General features: G+C 42.1%; 1 long non-coding RNA gene and 1 pseudogene across 1 annotated transcript; one reads left to right on the forward strand and one right to left on the reverse strand.

Annotated features, from left to right (window-relative positions):
* The first annotated feature begins 1819 nt into the window (after positions 1–1819).
* LOC100587277 lies at positions 1820–2581 on the forward strand (annotated as a pseudogene).
* Positions 2582–4442: 1861 nt separating this feature from the next.
* LOC115833837 lies at positions 4443–7393 on the reverse strand. Its single transcript, XR_004029094.1, has 2 exons — positions 7230–7393; positions 4443–4955 (listed from the first exon to the last, which is right to left on the reverse strand). It is a non-coding gene; the product is annotated as an uncharacterized LOC115833837 (long non-coding RNA).
* Between the last annotated feature and the right edge of the window lie 382 nt (positions 7394–7775).

Raw genomic sequence — 7775 nt, forward strand, 5'->3', positions numbered from 1 at the left:
AGGAAAACAAAAAGCTGAAAGTGTCACTCTACCTAAATTCAAACTATACTAGAAGAGTACCGTAACCAAAACAGCATGGTACTGGTATAGAAACAGACACATAGACAAATGAAACAAAACAGAGAGCCTAGAAATAATGCCACAAACCTACAACAACCTCATCTTTGACAAAGTCAACAAAAGCAAGGAATTAGGGAAAGTTCTCCCTATTCAATAAATGGTGCTAGGAGAACTGGCTAGCCATGTGCAGAGAATTAAAACTGGAACCCTTCCTAACACCATATACAAAAATTAACTCAAGATGGATTAAAGACTTAAATGTAAAACCCAAAACTATAAAAACCCCAGAAGAAAAAATCTAGATAATACCATACAGGATATAGGCATGGGCAAATATTTTATGACAAAAAGGCCGAAAGCAATAGCAACAAAAGCAAAAATTGACTAATGGGGTCTAATTAAACTAAACAACTTCTGCAGAGCCAAAGAAACTATCATCAGAGCAGACAACCTAGAGAATGGGAGAAAAATTTTGCAACCTATCCATCTGACAAATGTCTAATATCCAGAATCTATGAGGAACTTAAACAAAATTTACAAGAGAAAAAAAACAACCCCATTAAAAAGGGCTCAAAGAACATGAACAGACATATCTCTAAAGAAGACAAACATGTGCCCAACAAACATGAAAAGCTCAACATCACTGATAACTGGATAAATACAAATCAAAACCACAATGAGATACCATCTCACACCAATTACAATGGCTATTAATAAAAGGTAAAAAAAAAAAAAAAGGAACAGATGCTGGTGAGGTTGTGGAGAAAAGGGAACACTTTTACACTGTTGGTGGGAGTGTAAATTATTTCAAACATTGTGGAAGAGAGTGTGGAGATTCCTCAAAGACCTAGAAGCAGAAATACCGTTTGACCCAGCAATACTGTTACTAGATATACACCCAAAGGAATATAAATAATTCTATTTTAAATATACATGTACACATATGTTCATTGCAGCACTATTTACAATAGCAACGTCATGTAATCAATCTACATGCCCATCAATGATAGACTGGATAAAGAAAATGTGGTACACATACACCGTGGAACACTGTGAAGCCATAAAATGTAATGAGATGATGTCCCTTGCAGGGACATGGTTGGAGTTTGAAGCCATTACTCCCTGCAAACTAATGCAGGAACAGAAAACAAAACACCACCTATTATTATTCTAACTTATTAGTGGAAGCAGATCAGTGAGAACACATGGACACATCAGGAAAAAAAACACACAGTGGACATCTGTTTCCTGGCAAGGTGGAGGGGAAGGAGAGCATCAGGAAGAATAGCTGCGGATTCTGGGCTTAGTACCTGGGTGATGAGATGATCTGTGCAGTAAAGCACAATGGAACACATTTATCTATGTAAGAGACCTGCATATCCTGCACATGGACCCCTAAACTTAAAAGTTGAAAAAAAGTGTTTATCACATGTGCCCCCCTGAACTTAAAATAAAAGTTGAAAAAAAAATGAGTATCTGGTAGATTTTCTATGTTAGACCCAAACTGAGGATCCCGAAGCTCCCACTGGGGGAATCGTGGCTGGGGGCACACTGGGGAGCCGCTGCCAAGGCCATCCACCCTCCTTACAGGCCGCCTCCCTTCCCGGCCAGTGACGGAAAGGAGAGGGGGAATGTGAACAGCTGTGGAAGTCAGACTCTCAGGAACTGAATCAGGCCCCAGCCCATGCCACCCAGCCAAGTCCAGCCAGCATGCCCGCCAGTCTTCCCAGCCAGCCAGCCCAGCACTCAGGATTGTTAGATGGAACAAGGATCCATCATCACCCAGGCATGGAGGAAAGATGCCCTGGTCCTTACCAAGGAAGGCCTGGTTTCCAAAGTCCTTTCCGAAGAGGCCTCATGTTTGTCACATCTTTGAAGGCCCCTTTCTGCTGTTCTTGCTCCCAGCATGTTGGGCAGTCAAGTTCTATCTGCTCCCAGAGGTGACAGAGGAAAATCAAGTAAGGATCTGTATGGTCACGGACCTGGATGAAACCCTTGTGCATAGCTCCTTTAAGCCAATCAGCAATGCTGACTGCCTACTGCCTATAGAGATTGAGGGGACCACTCCCCAGATCCATGTGCTCATGAGGCCTTATATGGATGAGTTCCTGAGACTAATGGAGGAACTGTTTAAATGTGTTTTCTTCATTGCTCTCTTCATTCCAGCCTGAACAAGTATGCAGATCCTGTGATGGGTGTGCTGGACCGGTGTGGGATGTTCTGGGGCTGCCTATACCATGAGTGGTGTTTGTTCCACCAGGGCTGCTATGTCAAGGACCTCAGCCATCTGGGGAGGGACCTGAGGAAAACTCTCATCCTGGACAACTCGCCTGCTTCTTACATCTTCCACCCAGAGAATGCAGAGCCTGTGCAGTCCTGGTTTGATAACATTCCAGACAGCAGCTGCTGCACCTGACATCAATCTTCGAGGAGATGAGTGGAGCAGAGGGCGTCTACACTAGCCTTGGGCAGCAGTGGGCCCTTAGCCTTCCCTGCTCCCCAGCAATGGCCATCACAGTAGGGGACTTTCCCACACTGTGCCTTTGTGATCAGCCTGAAAGAGTGAAGGCTGGAACACCTACCCACATGGGCCTGGAAAGAGTGAGAAGTGATTGAAAGAGCTTTAGGACAGCTTCGATGCTGAGTGGGTGAATGCCAGACCAAGGATACCCAGAGCTACTTGCCATCAAGTTGTTGGGTTCCCGAGATGTGGATGTGAGAGAAAGAAAGAGAGCATGTGTGTTTTTCCATGAACTGGGGCCCCAAGTATATAGTATTTCAGTAGGGGAGAAGCTGAAAGACAACGACTCTTCCCAAGCCAGCTTGTCTCCTCTCCTGTCACCCTATGAGCCCCTGAGCTCCACAGGGATGAAGATGATTGAAGGCTCCATTGCAAACCTGGTCTTTCCTCAGTGCTGCAAGGCCTATGCCAAGGAGAAAGGAAGGGTATGCTTTTGGGTGTTCCAGACACACATCTTTCTGAAATATTTCTCCAGCCAGTTGTTGCAGACAAAAGATGACGTTTCTGGGAAGATGGGGACTTATGTCCAGACCAGTAGCCAAACTATCAGGTCTTGTGGCCCAAAGGCTACGCTTGCTTAAGTCCAGCCAAGTGCCTGGGATGGATCCTTTCTGCATCTCCCCAAGGCTCACCACTTAGCCATAGCCTCAAATCTGTGGGGAAGGAGGTTGTCTCCCCGCCCTGCAAGAGGACAAATAACTGATTTCTGTTCTTTTGACTCTGTTTTAAAATTCTCTTAAAAAAAGAAAGAAAGCGTATCTGAAACTGAAAAAAAAAAGGAAAAAAGATGAAAAAGATGACATACTTACATAGGTGAAAAACGCATAGATATATCTATAAGCAACGAACGCTGCTAATTCACATATAAATTAAACATCACATTGTCATAAAGTGTACCGAGTTAAAAATCATCATTCAACCCATGATATCAAGCATTAAAAGCAAAAATACAATTACCTGATCTGAGAAAACATACCCCCGCAGAAAAGAAACACAATAACACAGAATTGAAAATAAGAAGAGATTTTAGTGCATAAAATCCTAATACAACATAGATATACAATGAAAAATAACTCCTTTCTTTTTATTGAGACAGAGTCTCGCCCTGCCGCCCAGGCTGGAGTGCAGTGGTGCGATCTCAGCTCACTGCAAGCTCCGCCCACTGGGTTCACGCCATTCTCCTGCCTCAGCCTCCGGAGTAGCTGGGAATACAGGCACCCGCCACTAAGCTCAGCTAATTTTTTATATATTTAGTAGAGACGGGATTTCACCGTGTTAGCCAGGATGGTCTTGATCTCCTGAGCTCATGATCCACCCGCCTCGGCCTCCCAAAGTGGTGGGATTACAGGCGTGAGCCACCGCGCCCGGACGAAAAATAACTCTTTAGATATCTACAGCTTTCAACTGTGTGCACTCATGAACAGCAGACATTTTAAGTCATTGGAATTTAATAAACTACAGTAAAATTATACAGAAAATACATTACAATCATTAATAATAGGCTCTAATGGGAAGAATTTAATAAATAATCATTAAAAAGACAGGAGAATTTTATTATGTTCTCAATATGTTGCTGCTATTCTTACTACATAATATAATAAAACTGTATGACTATAATATAGCTTTCAGGAGCTAAAAAGCCTTCTATTTTCAAATAAAAGAACAACATAAATTTTGTAAAATGAGCATTACTGAAGTATAAAGTAAATATTTGGAATTAAAATATACCATCATTTAGATACAGACTAAAAAAAAGAATAGAAATGTTAATGATTCCTTTCTGCCTGCAGTGAGCTTAAAATTACAACCAAAAATTTTAATAAATATGTAGCCCTACAAGAAATTTTATTGACAGCTTACATAATGTGTAAATTTGACAATTTAGTTTAGAATTTTTTAATCTGAAAATCACCAGCTTGACATTCATTTCAGAAAGTGAAACATAAAGGAGAGTAACATAAGCAAGAAGACAGAATAGGAGGTTCCGCATGCACATCCCCCACAACATAATGCAGCTGCCACAGCAAACATAAGTGCATTCATGAAAGCCTTGGAATCCAGTTCAGAGTTTGTGACACCCAGCTGGAGGCAAAGACCAAGGAAGACATCTTCAGAGGGTGAGCACTTGAACAAGAGGCAAGCTTGCCAATCATGGTCCCGGCTTCAAAAGAGAATACAGCCACATCTTACTGTAGACTTGGCTATAATTCATTTGACCTTGGTCCTGACACTGCAACAATCTACCAGAAACACAAGAGAATTCATACTCACCTGAGACTTAGGTGACAGGCCTGCAGAACTTGGTTCTCTCTGTAGTCCCCGAATCAGGCAAAACACACCTTCTTTCCTTCTCCAGCCATGGTCCAGAAGAAATCTTCACATTGATATGATGAAATGCTAACTAACAATATGAAAAATACTAAAGTATAAATGTGACTACAAATGGCAAATACACGCTGAAATTCAGAATACTCTAAATTGTTATCATCTTAAACTAGACTATTAAAATACAAGATGTTTTACATAAGTCTCATGTTAACCACTAGGAAAAAAAACTGTAGAAAAGAAAAAGAGAAAGTAATTAAAGCATATACAAACAACAAATTTACACATTGGATATGGCGGCTCCTGCTTATAATTCCAACACTTTGGGAGGCCAAGGTGGAAGAATCATAAGCTCCTTGGGTGTTGTGGTATGTGTCTGTAGTCCAAGCTACTTGGGTGGCTAAGGTGGGAGGATTGCTTGAGCCCAGGAAGTTGAGGCTACAGCGAGCTGTGATATGCCACTGCACTTGAGTCTGAGCAGGAAAGCATAACTTTATCTCAACAAAAATTAACAATACCACAGGAAGGACAGAACCAGAAAAAAAGCAAATTTAAAATGGACAGAAAACTACAAATTTACAATAGTAACTGCTTACCTATCACTACTTTACATATAAAAAGATTAAATTATTTAACAAACAGATACTGCTATAGACTGAATATCATCTCCAAAATTTAGGATAAAATTTAATAGCCAATGTGATAGAATTAAGAGGAGGAACATTTAAAAATTAATTAAGCTATAAGCACTCTGCCCTCATGAATGGATTAATGTTCTTATAATGGGAATGGGCTAATTATAACAAGAATGAATCTGTTATAAAAAAAAAAAACTCTCTCTCCCCAAACAACTCTCTCTCTCTCAAATCTTTGGCCACGTTATTATCCAGCAACAAGACCTTCAACAGATACCAGTGTCATGTTCTTTTGCCTTCTCAGCCTCCAGAATCATGAGTCAAATAAAATTCTATTCTTTATTAATTACCAGTCTGTGATATTCTGGTATAGCAGCACAAAAGAGACTAAAGCAGAGAGAGTGGATGAATGAATCTTTTAAACCTCATAATATGCTGCTTATCGGAGACTCACATTTGAATTAAGAGCATGGGCTAAAAGTGAAAGAATAGAAAATGACATTCCATGCAAATAATAACCAAAGGGGTGCAATGTTAGTTATGCTTAAATTAGACAAAATAGACTTTCTAGCAAAGTCTGTCACAAGCATGAAATCAGTTTACCATATAATAATAATAGAGGTTAATTTGTCAGGAGAATATAGCTATATATATTTATGCACCCAAAAGGGAGGCTTCTAAATATAAAAAGCAAATTTTGACAGAACTGTAGGGAGAAGTAGAAAGAAATCCAATAATAGAAAACTTTAATGAAATGTACAATAAAGGACAAATAGTTAACAGCACTATAAATTGGCAAGGGAAAGCTGGTCTCATTTGTTGCATTTGAGAATGCAGCAAAGAAAGTGGGGAACTTATAATTTTACTGCAAGCCTGAGTTAGGCTGAAAAACAGGGTGGTCGATTAGAGGTCCCACTTGCCATACATTAGAAAAACACCGGGGAAATCCAGTCCTCCACTGGAGTGTTAAAATAATTAATGAGCAGAAAATTAGACTAAAGTAGCTCTAGTGCTCTGTGTTCATAGGTGTAAAAAAAAAAAAATCTAAAACCTAACTCAAATACATTTCCTATAAACCACTATCTTAGCCTGAAACAAAATGCAGGTTTAACCAATCATAAATATGCAATTAACCTCTTAATATGTAACCAGGAAATTTCCGTCTGGATAGTTCAAATAAGGCGACTACATAACTGTAATCAATTCTTGAATTTGGATTGCTTTCTCATGTACCTTATAAAAGCCTTTCCTTTATGCCCCTCTGGCGGACCACAAATCATGGCTGGGTGCTTTCTATTTCACCAATCACTGTTTGTTCAAATAAACTGGTTAACTTTTTAACATAGACTCCCGTTAATTTTTAACAAGAGAGACTGGGGACCCCACGGGCTGCAGCTTCTCCCACGCACACACCCAGTCGTGGTTCTCCCTGATGACCCACCTGGCATCCCTGAACAACCTGCGAAATACTCAGGGCTGTGGGCGCAGAGCAGGGCGCTGCCCATGGACAGGACCGGATGGGCCGGGAGGGACGTGGGGGTCCCCGCTGCTGGCTCAGGGGCCATCTTGCGGCCACAGGGGACTGAGGGCCAAGCCTGGGGAGACTCGGAGCTAACCGTGGGGAGGCCGGTCCTGCCGGTTTCACAGCCTGCTCTCCTTTCTCGGGATGCCGAACCCCGCATACTCACCATTTCCCAGCTTCCAGGATGTCCTGGCACCTTAACTATGCGTCCCCAAGGACCTACAGATCACAGGGCAACAGGGGCTGGGAGAGAGTAGCCCGGGGCCCCCAAGGTGGAGGAGGCGAAAGAGGAGACGGATCCCAAGCTCCTGTGCCAGCGCCAGCGAGAGACAAAGGCCCCGCCAAACGCCCGAAGCCACGCCCTCCTTTCCTGTCATCTCCAATTGCGCACCTGATTGGGCGGTTCCCACATCAGTGCCACTGACTGGATAAATCTCCGGGACACACCCACCCCCGCCTGACTCCCGCCCCTACCCCCACTCCCCCTCAGCGTTATTGCATTTTTCTTTGTTTTACTTTCAGTTCTGGGATACACGTGTAGAACGTGCAGGTTTGTTACATAGTTTTACATGTGCCATAGTGGTTTGCTGCACCTATCAACCTGCCATCTAGGTTTTAAGCCCCACATGCTTTAGGTATTTGTCCTAATTTTCTTCCTCCCCTTTACCCCAACTCCCTAACAGGCCCCAGTGTGTGATGTTTTGTTCCCGGT

The sequence above is a fragment of the Nomascus leucogenys genome, unplaced genomic scaffold (genome assembly GCF_006542625.1).
Source record: "Nomascus leucogenys isolate Asia unplaced genomic scaffold, Asia_NLE_v1 000927F_82319_qpd_obj, whole genome shotgun sequence".
In the NCBI taxonomy this organism is placed as follows: domain Eukaryota; kingdom Metazoa; phylum Chordata; class Mammalia; order Primates; family Hylobatidae; genus Nomascus; species Nomascus leucogenys.